The sequence below is a fragment of the Protopterus annectens genome, chromosome 10.part0 (assembly GCF_019279795.1).
Source record: "Protopterus annectens isolate FY-2018-M chromosome 10.part0, PAN1.0, whole genome shotgun sequence".
Taxonomy (NCBI): Eukaryota; Metazoa; Chordata; order Ceratodontiformes; family Protopteridae; genus Protopterus; species Protopterus annectens.
The window spans coordinates 1,439,370,300-1,439,389,128 of record NC_056744.1 but is presented as its reverse complement, the minus strand read 5'-3'; the positions used below and the strand labels follow the sequence as shown (position 1 = coordinate 1,439,389,128).

Here is an 18,829-nt window from a genome sequence, read left to right as displayed (position 1 = left end):
AAACTGTAATCTACTTTGTACTGAATTGTTTATTGTAATTTTTGCGTAAACTGGAGCTTTTCTCCTTGGGCCTCCACTGAAAAAGGGCTTCCTGCCCAGTCAAACTAACCCTGTTAACAAATATGAAATGTGAAAATAAAATAAATAGTATTGTTTGTAGCTGATTTGGTCATGTTGACTAATGTTGGCAATTGGGTATGGGGATATGCCAGTGATAAGTGGGTCGAGTTCCCTGCCTACTCTGATCTTTGCCATGGACCCATACTAATAGTGGGAGGGGTGTATGTGCCCCTGTTGGCCAGTGTGTGCCTGTCATAAAACCCAGCAGCCTGGCTCAATAAGGTACTGGCTGGATGGTGTCCAGCTGCCTAGTTTGGGCTACCTGGGATAGTTCTGTTAAGAGAAAGCTGAACGCAAAAAAACAATCAACATGCCAAACATGAGTTAAGACTAGCTACACTCAATGTAGGTTCACTGAAAGGACACAGCTTGAAAGTGGATGACATGATGGTAAAAAAGAGGCTGGACAGCCTATGCATCCAAGTAATGCATAGGATATCCGGCCTCCTCTTTGGATCCAGAATCCACTACTCAGGAGGAGTACAGGCTACAAATGGTGTGGGATTGTGGTGAGGTAGAGGCTTCAGAAGACATTTAGGGATGTCATTAGAATTAGTGACAGACTCATTGCAATCGGACTCCAGTCTAAGGACAGGGCAGTATTCATAATCACAGCTTATGCCCCACAGCAGGGTTGCGATAGTGAGAAAAAGAGTACATTCAGACAGCATTTACAAGACCTACCAGATAAATCAGAATAACATGGACTTGTGTTGATTATGCATTACCTGAATACACATATCAGGAAAGACAGACAGAACATGATATGAGGGCTGCCTGCATCCATATGGGTGGGACAACAGGAATAAAGAAGAAGTCATTCTAGACTTATGTCTGGCAAATGGCTGGATGGTGACCAACACATGGTTCAGCAAGAGAGGCAGTTACAAGATCACATACAAGAGTGGCCAGCATGTAACTCAGCCAGTAAGAAAAGAGCAGTTGGGTTGAATCAGCAATTGCAAAGTCACCCCAGTGAAACAGTCAGACCACACCATAAGCCACTGGTTGCCACAATAACTACAAGCAGTGGTCAGAGAAGGCTCTAAGGTCAGTAGAGACCAGGCTGAAGACCTGGAATTTGACTGCAGAGAATGCATAACAGTTTAAGGGCTCTAGAACTTCAAGAAGAAGAAGTGGAAATGACTGGAGTTGAAGAAGAATGGCAGCTTCTCAAAAGAGCATGTGTGAGGACTACAGAAATGATATGTGGCCGAGCCAGGTATAGAAATAAAGAACTTAAGGAAAGCTGGTGGCAGAATGCTGAAGTCCAGAAAGAAATCAAATGAAAGAAGGAGTGCAAGAAAAAGTGGGAAATAGAAAAGACAGATCCAGCTAGGAAGGAATACTAGATGGCTAACAAAGAAGCCAAGAGAGCAGTTGCAGTAGCAAAGAGCAAAGCATCAGAGACACTCTACCAGCTTCTGGAAAGTGATGCAGCAGATGTCACAAAGAAACTAGAGTGTCAGCTACTGTATGACAAAAGAATGCTAAGGAAGCTGAAAATGAAAGAGTGCAAAACAGTGGTGTGACCAGTACTACTGTATAGTATAGAATCCTGAAAAGTAAAGGAAGAGCAGTTGAGGAAGCTGGTTGACTATCATTTCAGCAATTGTACCTTGTGTGAGTTATTGTTTTTATGAGCTGTATGACTGAAAATAAAATGAAATACTATAAAAAATGTCATTGAAGTTTGGAATTTAATATATATGTGTAGATATTTATTTAACTTATAGTTACAGTAATTTGAATTTTAATAAATTAATAATACATACTTTATTTTTAATACTGCGTAAATTGCCTAATATAAGGTTTAAGATTTTTTTATTATTATTAATGCATTTGGGGTGTTTTGGACAAAGGAGTAATGTCTGTTTAAATATTTACATGGATAATTAGTTTTTTTATTATAGTTGCTTATGACTGGTTGAGTGGAGGGTGTGTGTAAACTTTTGAAATGCTTTTAATGGTTGTATTATGTATTACTATTTATCTGATGAAGTCTCTGAATGAACAGAGACTAAAGCGCTTATATGTGTTTTTCCATTAAATGCTCGTACTTTATTTGTGGATTCAACTGTTTTATTTGGTTCACCTGCTACTTGCCGGAATACCTGCTATTTTTTTTTATTTGTTGTTTCGTTCACTTTAGCAGATGTGGAGAAGGTTGAATTTGACGTTATTTGAACATTCTCCAAACTTCTCCAAGTTGAACTATTCCCCAAAACACAGCAAAGAACATTTTTGTAGGGGGGCAAGCCCCCCCTGCACCCCCATGTCCCCTGCTACTTATACATACAAACTCCAAGAGCGCACTACAGTGAGGGGAAGGGTACATTTCCCAATCCCCGCTATAGTGCAATCTGCATTAAAATGCTAAAATTCACAACAGCGAATGCTATAATACATTCGCTGTTGTGCATTTCAACATTTTTCTTTTCGGTGATTCCTCATGTCGAAATGGGCGCTCTCAAATGATAGTAAACCAAGGAAGCAAGAGCTGATGGAGATGAAGTGTCCGAGATGGGTGGTAGGATGCACACTGTGGGACAGACAAAGAAATAAAGACTAGCAGAAGAAGCCAGATTAGCTCTAACTGCAGAAAAGGTCAAAAAGAACATATTACAGTAGTTTGGGCACATGTGCAGAAAAGCAGAACACAATCTGATGAAGAAGATTTGAGACAGACAGGAAGAAGACAAGAGGAAGCAAGGGCAGCCAGAAAGGAGTTGGATGGATTGTGTGAGAGAAGATCTGCGACGGTCAGGCATGAGAGTAGAAGAAAGTAGGAGGTGTTATTGAATAGATAGATGTGGTGACAGTTGACCCAACATTCTGACCCCATGTAGAAAATGGGAAAAAGGAAATTGATGATAATGTTGCTGGTGATGATGATGAGGAGGATGAACCATTTGGAAATAGCCTGTTTTAGCACAGGTTGTCCCTTCTTCTTACCTTCACAATAAATGAATAACTGATCCAATGATCTAAATGATTTAATTCTGTCAGGATAGTAGCTGAGTTCTCTGTGGTCATGCAAGGTATGGTGTATCCTTTCTCCCTCATTTTGGGTTCAGGAAAGAAAATGAGGAGATCGTGTATAGTTTGGCTTAAAGTAAACTCAGATATCACTTAAGACATAAAAAAATAGTTCTCAAAGAAACCCTGTCTCAGTGGAAATGAAATATGGTTGACTCCCCATAAGAGCTTGCAACACAGATATTCTTCTTGTGTAGAAGTCAGAACAATCAGTAAAACAGTTTTCCATGTTAATAACCTCAAACCAGCCAGCTTAGCTTGCTCAAATCGAAAATCTTTAGCTTTGTTAACACAAAATTAAGATCACAAGGAGTGGTCACCAGTTTTCTTGGAGGCCTCTTATGCAAAACCCTTTTCAAAACAATTTCACCGTGAAAATGTGTTGAATAAGGAGGATCCCTGCACAGACATGCTGAAATAGCAAATAAATGTACCTTGATGATGGAGTAAGAAAGGTCATAGGATAATAACTCACGCAAATATTGTAAAACAAGAGAACAACTGGCCATGAATGGGAGCTGGCTATGTTGTTGGCACTAACGAGAAAACCTTTTCCGTCTGCTAATATAGGATTTTCTAGTAGCAGGCTTTCTTGCTTCCATTAGTACCTCCTGCAAGTCCTCAGTAAACAGGTGCTTAAAGGGAATTAAGACTCTATCACCCAGGCAGTCTGTTGAAGTTGATTGGGGTCAGGGTGTATCAAACACCCCTGGCCTTTTTCCAAAATAATGGAGAACCACTCTTGCCAGGGCCAGAAAAAGTCACAACAATGATTTTGGGGGACTCCTTCTGAATCTTCAAAAGTACTCTGGATATCAGTGGAAAGGGCAAAAAAGCATATAGGAACATTCCTGACCAAGGAAAGGAAAAGGCATCTGTCTTCCAGGCCTTCTTGCATAGAGTTCAGGAACAGAATTTTGCCATTTGATGTTTGGAGAGAAGGTAAAGAGATCTACTTAATGAACTCCCCACAGAGAGAGATCAACTGTTGGAAGACCCCTAATCTAGTTTCCATTTGTGAGGGTCTGCCCAATTATTCTTAGCTTGTCTGCCACACAATTTTGTTCTGACAGAATGCAGGATACCTGAAAGGTTAGATAGTGTTGTGAAGCTATCTCCCAAGCTAACATGGTTAGTCTGCAAAGGTGGTACAACTTGGTTTCTCCTAGCTTGTTGATATACCACATGACTGTGGTATTGTCTGTAACAACATGATGTGGTCACGGGAACCAAAGATGATTCACAGAGCTGAGTGCCTTGATCAGGGCAAGCATTTCTTTAAATGTATATGCTTGCATCTGTCTTTGGTGGTCCACATACCTAATACTTTTCTCTCTCCTAAAGCTGTTCCCCAAGGAAAGTCCATGGTATCTGTGGTAACTGTTTTTCACGATGGAAGAAACGAGGATGGGAGACCTGAGTTTAGGGGAATTTGCTGTCTCCACCAAGTGATTTCTCTTCTGAAAAATCCCAGCACCAGGATTTGAAAAAACAAAAGATGTTTCTGCTGGGACTAAAGTGACTTCAGATATCACTGTATCTTTTTCATGTGGAGTCTTGACAGGGGTATCATGAAAATCATAGATGCCACGAGACCCACAATCTTCAGGTATTCCATTGCAGTGAATGAAGTCTAACTGGAAAACCGTAGAATTAGATCTAGATATAAATCTATTTTTCCTGTGGTAGAAGAGTTCTTTGAACTGTGGTGTCTAGCTGACACCCCAGGAAAACAATCCTGGGTGAAGGAGTCAAAAGACTTTTGAATACTCTCTTGGAATTCCAGCTTCCATAAGAGATCTCTCACCCATGTTAGAGACTCCTGACACTTTAAAAAAGACTCTGCAAAAATAAGCAGGTCATCTAAATATAGAAAATGTGGGTACCATGAAGCCTTCAATGAGCCATAACTGCAGCATGACACTTTATGAACACTCTTAGTGCAGTGTATACTCCAAAGGGTAAGGGGGAGAACTGATAATGTGATCCAAACACTTAAAACATTCAGAAACACCTGAAGTCTGGGTGAACAGGGATGCAGTGATAATTAGAAGTTATGTACCTACCATAACGTTCCATGTTAGTTGTCTTCTCTCGCCTTCTTTCTTGCTGGATGGGTTCGGAGCCGATCCTCGGCTCCGACTCGGCACTTGCTAAGCTTGAGAGCTAATTTTACCAGCTCGAGGCAACCCTATATCCCATGATGCAAGACGGAGACTACCCAGATCTCGTTTGGTAGCTAAAGAAATAGTAATATTTTCTTCCAACTGAAGAGGAGGAAGAAAAATAACAATACTAAATAACATCATAACCCTCTAGAAAGGATCAACCTAATCTACTGACACTAGAAGTTGAACAGCTAGAAAAAGGGAATAACCTCTTAATAGAGGATGCATAATCTTCCTGGTCTGACCAGGCTAGGGGGATGGAGGCGAGGGACAGAAAGAAGGCGAGAGAAGACAACTAACATGGAACGTTATGGTAGGTACATAACTTCTAAATGTTAAGTTGTCAATCTCGCCTTCATTCTTGCTGGATGGGACCACGTCCCTAGCACCTCTATCCTGGGAGGCTCAATGGAACAGACTCTTGAGAACGGTGGAACCAAAATTCGCTCTGTCTCTGGAGGCCAAGTCTAATTTGTAATGTGAAACAAAGGTATGAGGAGAGGCCCATGTGGCTGCTGCACAAATTGTGTCTATTGGAAGTCTAGCTTGAAAAGCTGTAGATGTAGCTAGAGCTCTGGTAGAATGGGCTTTTGGATTAGAAATCAAATCTTTGCCTCTGAGCTGATAAATGTAAGTGATCACAGAAGACAGCCATCTAGATAAAATTACCTTGGAAACTGGAAGGCCTTTCCTGCTCTCTGCATAGGATAGAAACAGTTGATCAGATTTCCTAAAAATTTTAGTCTTGTCTAGATAATATCTGAGCTGGCGGTGAACATCAAGACAATGTAACTTTTGTTCCGCTCTATCAGAATAATTTGGGAAAAATACTGGAAGATCAATGGATTGATTTAGGTTTGTCTGCGATGCCACTTTTGGTAAGAAAGACGGATTAGTCCTTAGAGATACCCTATCTTAGAGGAATATTAAATAGGGAGGACGAATGCAGAGAGCATGAAGCTCAGATACTCTCCTGGCAGAAGTAATGGCAACTAGAAAAAGTGTCTTCCAAGAAAGCAATTTCAAAGAACAGGCAGCTGCAGGCTCGAACGGGGGAAGAATCAAGGATGTTAAAATTTAATTTAGATCCCACTGTGGTGGGGGGTCTCTAATCGGAGGTTTCAATAAAAAGATACCTCGAAGGAATGCCTTGCAAAGTTTATGTGACATAATGTTATGGTCGAAAATGTCTATATGAAAATTTGAAATGGCTGCCAGTTGAACTTTCACTGTGGAAGAAGAGGATCCTGAATGAAAAATCTCAGCTAGGAAGTCCAATACCGAATGAAGTGGAGCAGTATAGGGGTCTATGTTCCTAGCTTTTGCCCAGAAAGAGAAACGTCACCATTTACTAGTGTAAATCTTTCTGGTAGAAGATTTTAGGGAAGCTACTATGATATCCTGTACAGGATTAGAAATCATAGGAAGCCTGGCTAAGGATGGAAGTGGAGCAACCAAGCAGTGAGGTTGAGAGAAGGTATGGATTGGTGCAGTTGACCCGACTGGTGGGTCAGAAGATCTGGAACCAGGTCCAGATGCCATGGCTGTATCAAGAGATAATGATGTAGTAACGGAAACCATATCTGTTGAGGCCAATAAGGGGCAATGAGAATCAACTTGGCTCTCAAGGCGGTTGTTTTCTGAATTAGCTGAGGTATCAGCGGAAAAGGGGGAAAAGCATAAAGAAGTCCCCGGGGCCAATTTCGGGTTAGAGCATCTCTGGGGGGGATGGCCTGGAAGGGGGAAGAGAGAGAAGAAGTCTGGGCATTTGCTGTTTTGAGGTGTAGTGAAAAGGTCGCAGCAAGGAAGGCCCCACTTTTGAAAAATCTCTTCCATCACTGATTGTTTGAGAGACCACTCATGAGGCATGAGAATAGCTCTGCTCAATCTGTCTGCTATGATGTTGGATTTCCTGGGGATGTGCGTTGCTATCAGAAACCGGTGAGAGGAGATTGCCCATTGCCAAAGTCTGAGAGCCTCTCGACACAGTGGATTGGACTTGGTTCCGCCCTGTTTGTTTATATACCACACTACGGACATATTGTCCATTTGGACTGCAATAATTCCCAGGGGAAGAGAGTCGTTGAGGGCTTGCAACGTTAAAAGCACCACTCTCATCTCCAGAACATTTATGTGCAGATGGTACTCGAAAGGTTGCCAAGTGCCATGGACCATTCTGCCCTGATAATGCCCCCCAACCCGATCAGGGAGGCGTCCGATGTAACCGTGGCAACCGGGGCAAGAGGAACAAAAGGTCTGCCTTGATGGATTTGAGGGGACGATATCCACCAAGTCAGATGCCTTTTACAAGTTGGAGTTACTATGATCTTGTGACGCATGGGAAGTTGTTGAAAAGACCATTGGGTGAATAGCATGCATTGTAGAAGACGCATGTAAAAGCGGGCAAGGGGAAGAAGTGTTATAGCGGCCGCCATAAGACCCAATACCTTCAGAGCAAATCTGGCCTGAATTTTGTTGCTGAGAAGAATCCCCTGGACATGTCTTTGAATGTCCAAGATCCTTTGGTCTGTTAACTTTGCTGAAAGTTGTACGATGTCCAATCTTGCGCCTATAAAAGTAATAGATTGACAAGGCGACAAGGCAGATTTTTCGAAATTTATAGAAATTCCTAGCCCTCTGCAAATGTGAATGGTGTAATTTCTAGCTTGGAGAAGCTGATGCCTGGTGGTGGCAGTGAGGAGCCAGTCATCTAGATATGGAAACACCTGGAATCCTTGACGTCTCAGGTGAGCCGTAGCCACTGCCATACATTTGGTGAACACTCTGGGGGCTGTAGTGAGTCCAAAGGGCAGGGCTCTGAATTGGAAGTGACTGGTCCCCAGCCGAAAGTGGAGAAATCTTCTGGAGCATCTGTGAATTTTTATGTGATAGTACGCATCCTGAAGATCTATCGAGCACATCCAATTGTCCTTGCCCAGAAAGGGCAGAATGGACTGAAGCGTGACCATCTGGAATCTTGATTTCTTTACAAACTTGTTGAGTTTGCTCAGATCTAATATTGGTCTCCAGTCCCCTGTCTTTTTTGGAACTAAAAAGAACCTTGAGTAGATTCCGGATCCTATTTGGTCTGCTGGGACTGGCTGGATGGCTCTTTTTACTAGCAGTTTTGATATTTCTAGTACTGCTAGTTCCCTTAGACCGGGTGGAACGTCTGGAAGGGTTCCCTTTTGTTGAATTGGGGTTTGAATATAAAGGAAATTTTGTAACCCTCAGATATAATTGACTCTACCCATTTGTCTTGAGAAAGGGAAAGCCAGACTATTGGGTACAGCGATAATTTTCCCCCGACTGTCTCCGAAGGCGGACAATCGGGCAACATCTCAGGGATGCTGGAAGGGTTTGTTAGAAAGAAACTCTCTGCTACCCTGATTCTGTGGACCACCTCTGCCCCTAGGGTGGTGTCTATTATTGTTACCCCCTCTGCCTCTGGGGGTAAACTGACTTCATGCATCAGGCGTGACTCCTTGAGATTTGCAGAACCACATTTTTCCTCCCTTCTGTCCTTTGGGGTAAGGTCTTGAAGGGGTGGAGAAACGGACTCCTACGGCAGAAAGAGTCTTGCCATCTTGTTCGCATCTAGCCAAAGTGTCTTTCACTTGAGGTCCGAACAAGGTCGACCCATCAAAGGGGGAGTTTGTGAGGGACGCCTTGAAGGGGTCATGCAAAATTACAAAGCCGCATCCAGGACTGACGCCTTAAAGCCACTCCTGTGCCTGCGGCCCTACTCGCTCCATCGGCTGCATAAGAAATGAGCCACATGGAGGAGTTAACAATGGAGTTAAGGATTCCTAGCTGTGGCTAATCTTATCCTGAGACCCAGCAGCTGACGGATCCTGTAAAACTTCTCCCAACTCTTTAAGAACATCTCTTTGAAGGTGGGTGAAGTGGCATAAGTAGTTCAGCGATCTCATGGCAAAAGTCGCTGAAGAAAAATTCTGCTTGCCGTACCTGTCCATAGTCCTAGAATCCTTGTTAGGAGGATGGACAGGTACTGAAGGATCAGCTAGTTCCTTCTTGGTGGCAACAGCCACCACCATGGCATCAACTGGGACACCCTTTGTTAAATATTGTCTATCTTGTGGGGCCGTAATAAATTTTGAAGGCCTCCTAGGGATAGGTTCCACCGAATCTGGAGCCATCCACTCCTTCCGAGCCACTACCTCCATAAGAGGGTCGAAAGGCGGAGACACCCAGGAGGTGGAGGGTCGAGATCGAGCCTCCAGGTATACTGACTCGTCCTCGGAAGGATTAAGGGAGGCCAGTTCCCCTCTGCTTAAGGAGTTCAAGGATGTCTGAGAATGAGACATCCTCAGAGGAGGACCTTGGGGATCCCTCCGACTCATCCAGGTCAGTATCTGATGTAGTAGATTCAGGGGAGTCTAGATGTTTCCTCTTACATGTCCTCTTACGCGGGGGTTCACCTGATGGATCAGGAGAAGCCTCGGAAGAGGAAGATATTCCCAATGGGGAAACCTGAGGCATTGGATCTCTGGGTCTGGGAGCAAGAGAGTGGGAAGAGACGTCAGCAGGCACTGTAGTGGGAGGAGCTGATGGAACTGTCCGTTGACTAAGCCCAGGGGCTAATACATTCCTCATCACCTCGAAGGCTCCCCCGTCAGAGAGACCAGAAAGTTCCCGCTCCAAAGAGATAGGAACCCCAGGCCTCATCGAGAGGGAAGGCTCCGAGGCAGATGTCGGGGCTGAGCTCACCAACGCCGAAGCTCCGAGAGGGAGAACGGGGTCAGACAAGGGTCTGATGCCACTCGCCCCCTCAGAGCCGACGAGAGAGACTAGACGCCCGGATCCCTCCAATGAAGGTCTCAAGGAGGAAATCGGAGCAGAGGACGACGGAGCCAAAAGGGGTGGTATCGGCTCCGAAGCTACAACGGTGCCGGTTTCGAGGAGCTCCAGCTCCGAGCTCTGTAAGAGAGTCAAAGGAGGAATGTTTGGTGGATGTTAAATAGCTACCCTCTGTTGAGATGGGCTATGGAGTATTTGGGCCAATGCCTGAGACTTTAATAGTCTACTCACCACCCTCTCGAGGTCATGATCAGACAGCCTGGACGACCAAGAAGAACGGCTCCGATGGCTCCGCTCCGAGAGCAAGGGTGATCTCGGAGCCAAACGTATGGATTCTACTGAAGGGGATCGAGATCTCTTTTTTGAGATTGATGGAGCCAATGGAGCCGAAGATGCGTCGGCTCCAGTCGGAGCCGACACTGAGTGTCTGGATTGGGCAGTATCGGCACTGGATGGAGCCGATACTGAGACTAGTAAAGTGGAAGGATCGGCTCCGGCCGGAGCTGATCTCGACCCTGGTGAGGGTGAACCCGAAGCCGATGGCTTGGAAGTCTCAGCCGAAGGCTTAACAGGTTTCGAGGGCTTCCCCGGTGCCGACTTAGTCGGGGAGCTCTCGGGCTTTAATAAGCCCCTTAATATCAGCTTATTTCTTCGCTCCTGCAGGACTCTTGGGCTGAAGGCATGACAGATAGCACAAGAGTCCTGCAGGTGTAAAGGTCCCAGGCAATAAACACAAGAAGTGTGACCGTCTGTCAGAGACATCTTCTGACAGCACGAGGCACACTTCTTGAAGCCTGAGACCTTAGTGTCCTTCAACATAACTGTGTCGAGGAAACACAATACAGTAACACACACACAAACACCCTCAATCCAACAATTTAAAATAAACATGGATAACACATAGTCATACACAAACAATCCCTGACAGGAAAAAATTTAGGGAGGGGAAGGCCTAAAGCCTAAGCTAGGGAAAGGGAATAAAATACTCAAAAAAAAAAAAGGGAACACTGACGGGAATAGGGTTAAAGTAAGTCGTTAAAGTTAACAAAAAACAAATATATATATATAAATTTAAAGGGGGGGTAGACAAAAAGTCTCAAAACTATTCACTTACCTAGAGCTGGTAAAAGAAGGCACCTCGTTAGCGAAGCGGCAAACGAGATCTGGGTAGTCTCCGCCTTGCATCATGGGATATAGGGTTGCCTCGAGCTGGTAAAATTAGCTCTCGAGCTTAGCAAGTGCAGAGTCAGAGCCAGGGATCGGCTCCGAACCCATCCAGCAAGAATGAAGGCGAAATTGACAACTTAACGTGTATCTTTTACATCTATTGTTACCTAGGAATGAGGAAGAAGAGGTAACAGGTTATAAAGTGGCATCATTTTGAACTTGGGCACTGTCACAAACAGGTTTAGGAAAGAAAGATCCAGCACTGGTCTCCAAGCACATTTTTTCTTTGGCACTAAAAACATCCTTGAATAAAAACCTTTCCCATCCTAGGAAGAAGGAACTCATTCTATCACTCCCTGTGACAGCATGTGTTGAAATACAGGAGGAAATAAAGAACCTCCCATACATCAATGGGACCAGACGGTGTCCCAGGCTGCGTCCTACATGAACTCCAAGAAGAGCTAAACCCAAACATAAAACTACTGTTCAGTCTCAGCCTTACTACAGGATATGTACCCAAAGAGTGGCGTACAGCAACAGTGGTCCCTCTCCACAAAGGTGGTGCCTCAACGGACCCTGGAAACTATCGCCCCATAAGCCTGACTAGCTTGGTCTGCAAAGCTATGGAAAGGATCATCATGGACCTCATAAATAAAGATATTGGGGACCTACAGACACTGGATCCTACCCAGTTTGGCTTTGTTAAGGGCAGATCCTGCCTCTAAAACCTGGTTGACTTCTTTGAAACAGTCACCAAGGCCATTGATGAAGGGAAGGTGGTCCACACAGCCTATCTGGACCTCGTAAATACAATACCCCACTCGGGCATTATAGATAAGCTCACCAGCTTAAATATAAACCCCTATGTCACTAGATGGGTTGCAAACTGGCTCAAGGACAGAACCCACATGGTTAGAATTGCTGGAGCCATGTCAGACATCAAACCAGTTACAAGTGGCGCCCCACAAGGCTCAGTCCTGGGACCTCTCTTGTTTGGTATATATTTCTCGGAGGTACAGGCCAACACGGAAGGACTGTGGCTGACCAAGTTCGCAGATGACTGCAAACTGGGCACCATAATCGACTTTCCAGCCAACACAAGCATCCTCCAAAGGGCCTCAGAGAAACAGACAACTGGTGCCAGAGCCATGGCCTCAAGCTAAACGCCAAAAGTGTATAGTCATCCCCTTTGGCAAAACAAAGTGCCCACAAATTACCACATAGGTGGTAATCCATTAAGTACAGAAGAAGTAATTAGGGACCTGGGGACCCAAGTTGATAGCAATCTCTCATTTGACAACCACGTGACCAAAGTGGTTAGATAACATTTTATATAGCCCACCTAATCATGAAGGGATTCACATCTAGATTAGGGAGGTCATCGTGCCTCTTTACTCATCCCTCATCAGGCCCATAATTGAGTACAATGCCCTTTTGGGATGTACCTTACCAAACACAGGCAGCAACTGGAAAGACCCCAAAAGTACCTCACCAAGAGGATCAAAGGGCTCAAACAGATGCCATATGCTGCCCGGTTAAAGAAACTCCAGCTCTACTCAGTGGCATACCGCCTGCTCAGAGGTGACCTGTGCCTGACGTATAAGGCCATGTCCAACCCGGAATTAAGGGACATGCTGCACCTCAAAAACTCCAAATCCCATCGAGCTACACGAGAGACTTGAACCTCAGCACTGAAATAAATAGGACATGCTGGAGGGACAGATTCATAACCCAGAGGCTCCCTTCACTCTGGAATAAAATCCCAGTCCAGGTTAGGCAGAGTCCCCCATTGACTCTCTTCAAGAGGAATCTTGATGAGTGGATGGGAGATCGTAGGTTTACCCCGGGTATCACTTCTGTGTCACTGTTAGACACAGGCACAGTATACTAACCTCGAAAAAGGGCATAGCAAAATTAATTTAAAATGGGTGGCGAAAGCCAAACATACTCTGGCTAGGCTTATAAATGCCCTAGGGCAGATAGCCTAGTATGAACCTATGAACCAGTTCTGGTAGAAGAGGAACTACCTCCTGAAAATGAGAGATTTTCTCCCATTGCCATCTGTACCCTTGATGAATGATCTTCAGAGCCCACTTCTCTGAAACTATCTGCTGCCAAAGAGAAAAGTGGAGATTTAAACTTCTAGAAGGAATAAAGAAAAGCCATGGTGAGGACTTGGTGGGGGGGGGGTCAAGGTCCCTTAAACAGTCATTCTGACTTGATGGACTGTCCTTGGTTTTGGCGGTGGGGTTCCGAGTTATTTTTTGGAAACCCCTGCCATTTCTTCTTTACCAGCATTTTGTTGAGGCAATTTATTTATTTATTTATGTGTTTATTTATTTATTTATTTATTTATTTATTTATTTATGCATGCATGTATTTTGTGACAAAACTGGATGGGGGTTTAGAGAATCATTTTGGAAAAGGACAGCTGAAAATATCTTAGAAATTCCCTTACTCTCAACATACCCTTTTTATCACACTTTTTTGATAAGCTCTACAGCAGAGTAACTAAAAAACAAATCTCTATCCAAAAGAGAATATAAAATATCATTTGTCACATCATCTGAGAGGTCCTTAGAATGCATCCAGTCAAACCTCCTTAAAACAGTACCAGTGGCCATAGACCTGGAAGAAGTATCAACAGAGTCATACACACCCTTTAAACAATGAGTTGTGACTTCTACAGTGGAAGAAACTAAATTATTTAAAGCAGACTTGTCCTTACAAGAAGAAAAGTACAGTTGTGTGCACTTACCATAAATGTAGATGTTCGAGTGTATTCACTGTTGCAGTCATCAGATTTGGGTATCTGCCTGCAGGTAGCCCTCAACCGGTCTGAATACCAGAGTCTTGGGATTTCTGCATCAGATGCTATCGCTTCTTCCATGACGTCAGGTCATCAGGGGTATAAAACATGCAGCCGATGTCATTACATCAGTTTTTCTTGCCCCAGATGTCAGGTGCCCCCAAAATAGGAAGGAATTATATGGTATGGAACACCCCCAGCAAAAAGAAAATACACAATATAACATATGCCAAACCAAAAAGGATAGGTGAAAGCAAAGACAATCAGGGGGCTGGAGGGAGGGTAACCAGGACTGCAACAGTGAATACACTTGAACATCTACATTTATGGTAAGTGTACTCAACTGTACTATGTTCTTCATGTTTCACTGTTGCAGTCATCATATTTGGGTTGATTCCCAAAGTTAAGGAAAGGTGGAGGTATATTAAGAAGCATTAGGACTGGCAATCAGGCCCTGTAAGACTGCTGTGGCAAATCCAGCTCTGGATTTAGAAAAGATAGGCAAGTGGTAATGCTTGGTGAAAGTGTGCACAGAGCTCCAGGTTGCAGTTTCCAGGATGTCCCTGGTAGGGACTCCTCTGAGAAATGCAGTAGAGGTAGATGTAGCTGTAGTGGCATGTGTTCTTATCCCCTGTGGGGTAAGTTTTCCATGGTTCTTGTAGCAGAAATGGATGCAGTGTGCTATCCATTTAGATGTGGTTTGCTTTGAAATGCCCTTCCGCTCTGCCCCTACAGCAAAGCTGACTAGCAGCTGGTCAGATTTTCTGAGAGGCTTAGTCCTGTCCAAATAGAATCTAAGCTGTCTGTGCACGTCTAAAGAATGCAGTATCCTTTCCCCTTTATTTTGAGGATTAGGGGAAAAAAGCAGGCAAATGAATGGACTGGTTTAAAGCCACACTAGACACCACCTTGTGCATAAAAGATGGGTTAGTCCTGAGGGAAACCCTGTCCGCATGGAAGATAATGAAGGGTTCCACTGCATTAAGGGCCTACAGTTCAGACACTCTTCTTGCTAAAGTGATGGCTAGAACTAAAGCTGTTTTCCATGAGAGGAATTTCAACTCTGCTGTAGCAGCTGGTTCAAAGGGGGGAAGTGTAAGTTTTTCCAATACAAAGTTAAGATCCCAGGCTGGAGTGGGAGCTCTCCTGGGGGGGGGGGGTCTTCAATTTTTGGCCCCTCTAAGGAACTGTTTTACCAGAGGATGAGAGAAGAGGGGTGGCTCAGTATTATAATGAGCTGAGATGGCAGAGTCATGAATCCTAATTGAAGAGAAGGATAGGCCCTTGTGGAGCATTTCTGTTAAGTAATCTAGTATATGAGGTAAGCTGGGCACAGTTGTGCCCATCCCTTGAGACTGGCTCCAGGAACAGTATCTTTTCCACTTTTCTGAATAGGATTTTCTAGTACTAGGCCTCCTTGCCTCAAGAATGATATGCAGCACCTGCTTACTGAGGGTTGCTAGAGGTGAGTTCAGGGGATTAGCCAAGCTGCAAGGTTCAGGGTCTGAAGCGGAGGGTGCAGAATTTGGCCCCCTTGCTGGGACAGCAGGGAAGGGTCTGAGGCAGGTGCCATGGTTGTAGCACTGTCAAACTGCACAAAAGAGGATACCAGTGCTGGTGTGGCCAGTCTGGTGCAATCAGGATTGTCCTTGGCTTGTCCTGTTTGATCTTTAGTAGAACCTTTGAGGAGAGGCAGAGGGGGAAAGGCATAGAGTGAGAGCCTTTCCAAGGAAAAGGACAGGGCATCCACCTTATAAGCTTGGCTGTGGGGACTTTTGGTGCAGTATTTGTTCAACTGATAGTTCTGAGGGGAAGCAAACAGGTCCACCTCTGGTGTCCCCTATCTGTTCCCCAAAAGCTTGAATATTTTGGGTTCCAGTTTCCATTCGTGTGGGTCCATGAGATTTCTGTGTAAGTCATCTACCAGTGAATTTAGTTTGCCTGGCAGGAATTGAGCTTGTAGGTGCACTTGGTTGCTCAAGGCTGTGTTCCACAGAGCCATGGCTAGTCTGCAGAGTGGGTAGGAATGTGTTCCCCCCTGCTTGTTTATGTACCACATAACTGAGGTGTTGTCTGTCTTTACCAATAGTTGTCCTGGAAGAATAAGGCCTTTGAAGGCTGTCAGAGGATTCTGTGCAGCTAACATTTCTTTTTGATTGATATGCAGGTGAATCTGCTTTGGGTTCCATTTGCCCTGAATGCACTGCCCTGCCATGTGAGCCCCCATGCATAGTCTGATGCATCTGTTGTTAGGGTTTGGGTGGCAGGGGTTAAGTGAAAGAGAATCCCTTGTTGTGGTTGCAGGCCTCTGCCCACCAAAGGAACTCTGCCCTTAGACACGGAATGATAGGAATTATTGTTTCCAGGTCCTGAGAATGTTGACACCATAGACTTTTCACATACCATTAAAGTTTCCTCATATGCAGTCTTGCATATGGAATTAACAGAATGCAAGAGGCCATGAACCCCAGAGCTTGCAGTATTTTCTTTGCAGATAGCTGGGTTTTTGTGGCCAGTGGGTTGAAGTAAGTTGTCAAATAAATTTATTTCTCTGGAGTGAGGAATGCCATCTGGGAAGTTGTGTTCAAGCTTGCTCCCAGGAATACAATCTGTTGGCAGGGTACTAGGTGTGATTTCATTTCGTTGATGGTGTACCCCAGTGAAGTTAGAAGTCTCTTTACAAATGCCAGGTGCTGCAGTAGCAAGTCCTGACTTTCCGTTTGAATCAGACAATCGTCCAAGCTTTTAGAAGTACTCTGAGGATGCCCTTATGTTTTAGAGGGTGAAAGCGCTTAGTACTATTTTGCACCGTTTTTTCAACCATTGTCGTCTAATTGTTTTTTTGTTGTTTGTGGACAATAAATCCTGACTGAGTGACTTCTGAGAGCCTTTTTATGATTTACAAGTATTTCCAGTTACATTTTCTTAAATCTGAATACTTCTCTGCCTGAAAAAAGAAGTGGCTGGAGCTAGGCACTTTGTGAATACCCTGGGCGCAATAGATAAGCCAAAGGGAAGTGCAGAGAACTGATAGTGCATAGAGCCTGCCCTGAAGCGAAGGTATTTCCTGCAAAATTCCCTTATGGGGATGTGCAGGTAAGCTTCTTTTAAGTCTAGGGTTGCCAGCCAGGCATCCTTGGCTAGCATAGGAAGCAGCTGTTGGAGAGTTAGCATTTTGAATTTTGGAACCACCAGAAAGGTGTTGAGAATGGATAAATCCAGGATAGGATGCCAGGAGTTTTATTTTCTGGAAACCAGGAACAGTCTTGAATAAAAGCCTTGTCCCTTTTGTTCTGCTGGGACAGGTTGAATAGCCTTGATGTTGAGGACAGAAAGTACTTGCTTTGGGCCTCCACCCACTGGTTTGGGGGGAGGTCTGGCCATCCACTTAGTGTTGGGAATGAGTGGAAGTGGAATCTCTAGCCTAGGGAAATGATGTTTAAAACCCATTTGTCTTGGATAATGTATTCCCAGTTTTTTTGCATGCAGGGCGAGTTTTCCTCCTAAAGGTGCAAGTACTTGAGCAAGGCTTGGGGGAGTTAAGGATAAGTCATTGTGCAAGTTTACCATAGGGGGTTGGCTTACTACTCCCTGTTTTGGATGTGGGAACACCCCACTGCTTAGATCTGTGTATAACCTGAGACTGAAGTTTTGGGGGTCTGCTGCCCCTGGGTTTGGACCGAGAAGGCCTGGAAGGGACTGGAAAGGACCAGTTCTTTGAAGGCCAATGCCTACTGAATCTAGGTGGCTGTTGTACTTGCAAGAAATCTTTAACAGTTTGCATAGATTTATCTTTCTCCTCCATCCTTTTGAGAACTTCTTCTGCTTTATTGCCAAATAGGCACTCTTGATTTAGGGTGCATCCAGTAATTTTGCTTTGACATGATCTGGCATGTTTTGTTACTTAAGCCAAGCATGCCTTCTAAGAACAGTCCCAGTGACAGCAGCCCTACAAGATGCTTCTAAAGCATCAAAACCACACTGAAAAGTATGTTTACCAACTTGGTCAGCAGAATGCATTAACTCTTGTAAATCTTTGTGTTCTGCACAGTCAGGAATCAACATAATTTTCTGTTTAATTAGACCCATAATATTCTGCTGATACTTTAACATATGAAACTGGCAATTTAAAGCCCTAATGGCAAGAGTAGCAGAGGTGTATACCTTCTTACCCCATCTGCCCTAGAATCCCTGTCAGAAGGGGTAGGATTCTTGGCAGTAGTAGCCTTAATGCCTTTTGGTCCTTGAGAAATGGTCTCTGGATCCACAGTAGGATTCTTGAAAAAGAATTTGTGAGAGTCAGGTACTCTATAGTACCCGTCAGGTTTCCTGGGAGCTGGAGGCAAAGTATCCAGGATAAGGCTGGATTCCAAGAAAACATCATCTACAATCTCCCGAACAGGAGCGATAGCTAGAGGCCTGTGCTGAGGCTGGTATAAAAATTCCCCGAGTCTCTTTTTGGACTGAGAGTAGTCCTGGCTTTCCCAGTGGAAATGCTCCCTATGCGTATGCAGGGTTTCACCAAAAGAAAAATCTTCTGGAGTGGAAGCAGAGGGAATGGAATCCTCTGCATCAGAATCCTCATGGGTAGATAAGGGTATGTCCTGGTAGTCAGAAGGTACAGAGATATCAAATTCCTGATCCGAAGAATCAGAAGGAAAATCAGTTCTAGATCTCTTTGAGGGGGAAGGCTGGCTTCCCCTAA

General features: G+C 44.3%; 1 protein-coding gene across 1 annotated transcript in view; it reads right to left on the bottom strand.

Moving 5' to 3' along the window:
• AKNAD1 (AKNA domain containing 1) overlaps positions 1 to 18,829 on the bottom strand; it is a 704,598-nt gene that overhangs the window by 560,575 nt on the left and 125,194 nt on the right. The gene's annotated exons all lie outside the window — the stretch shown is intronic.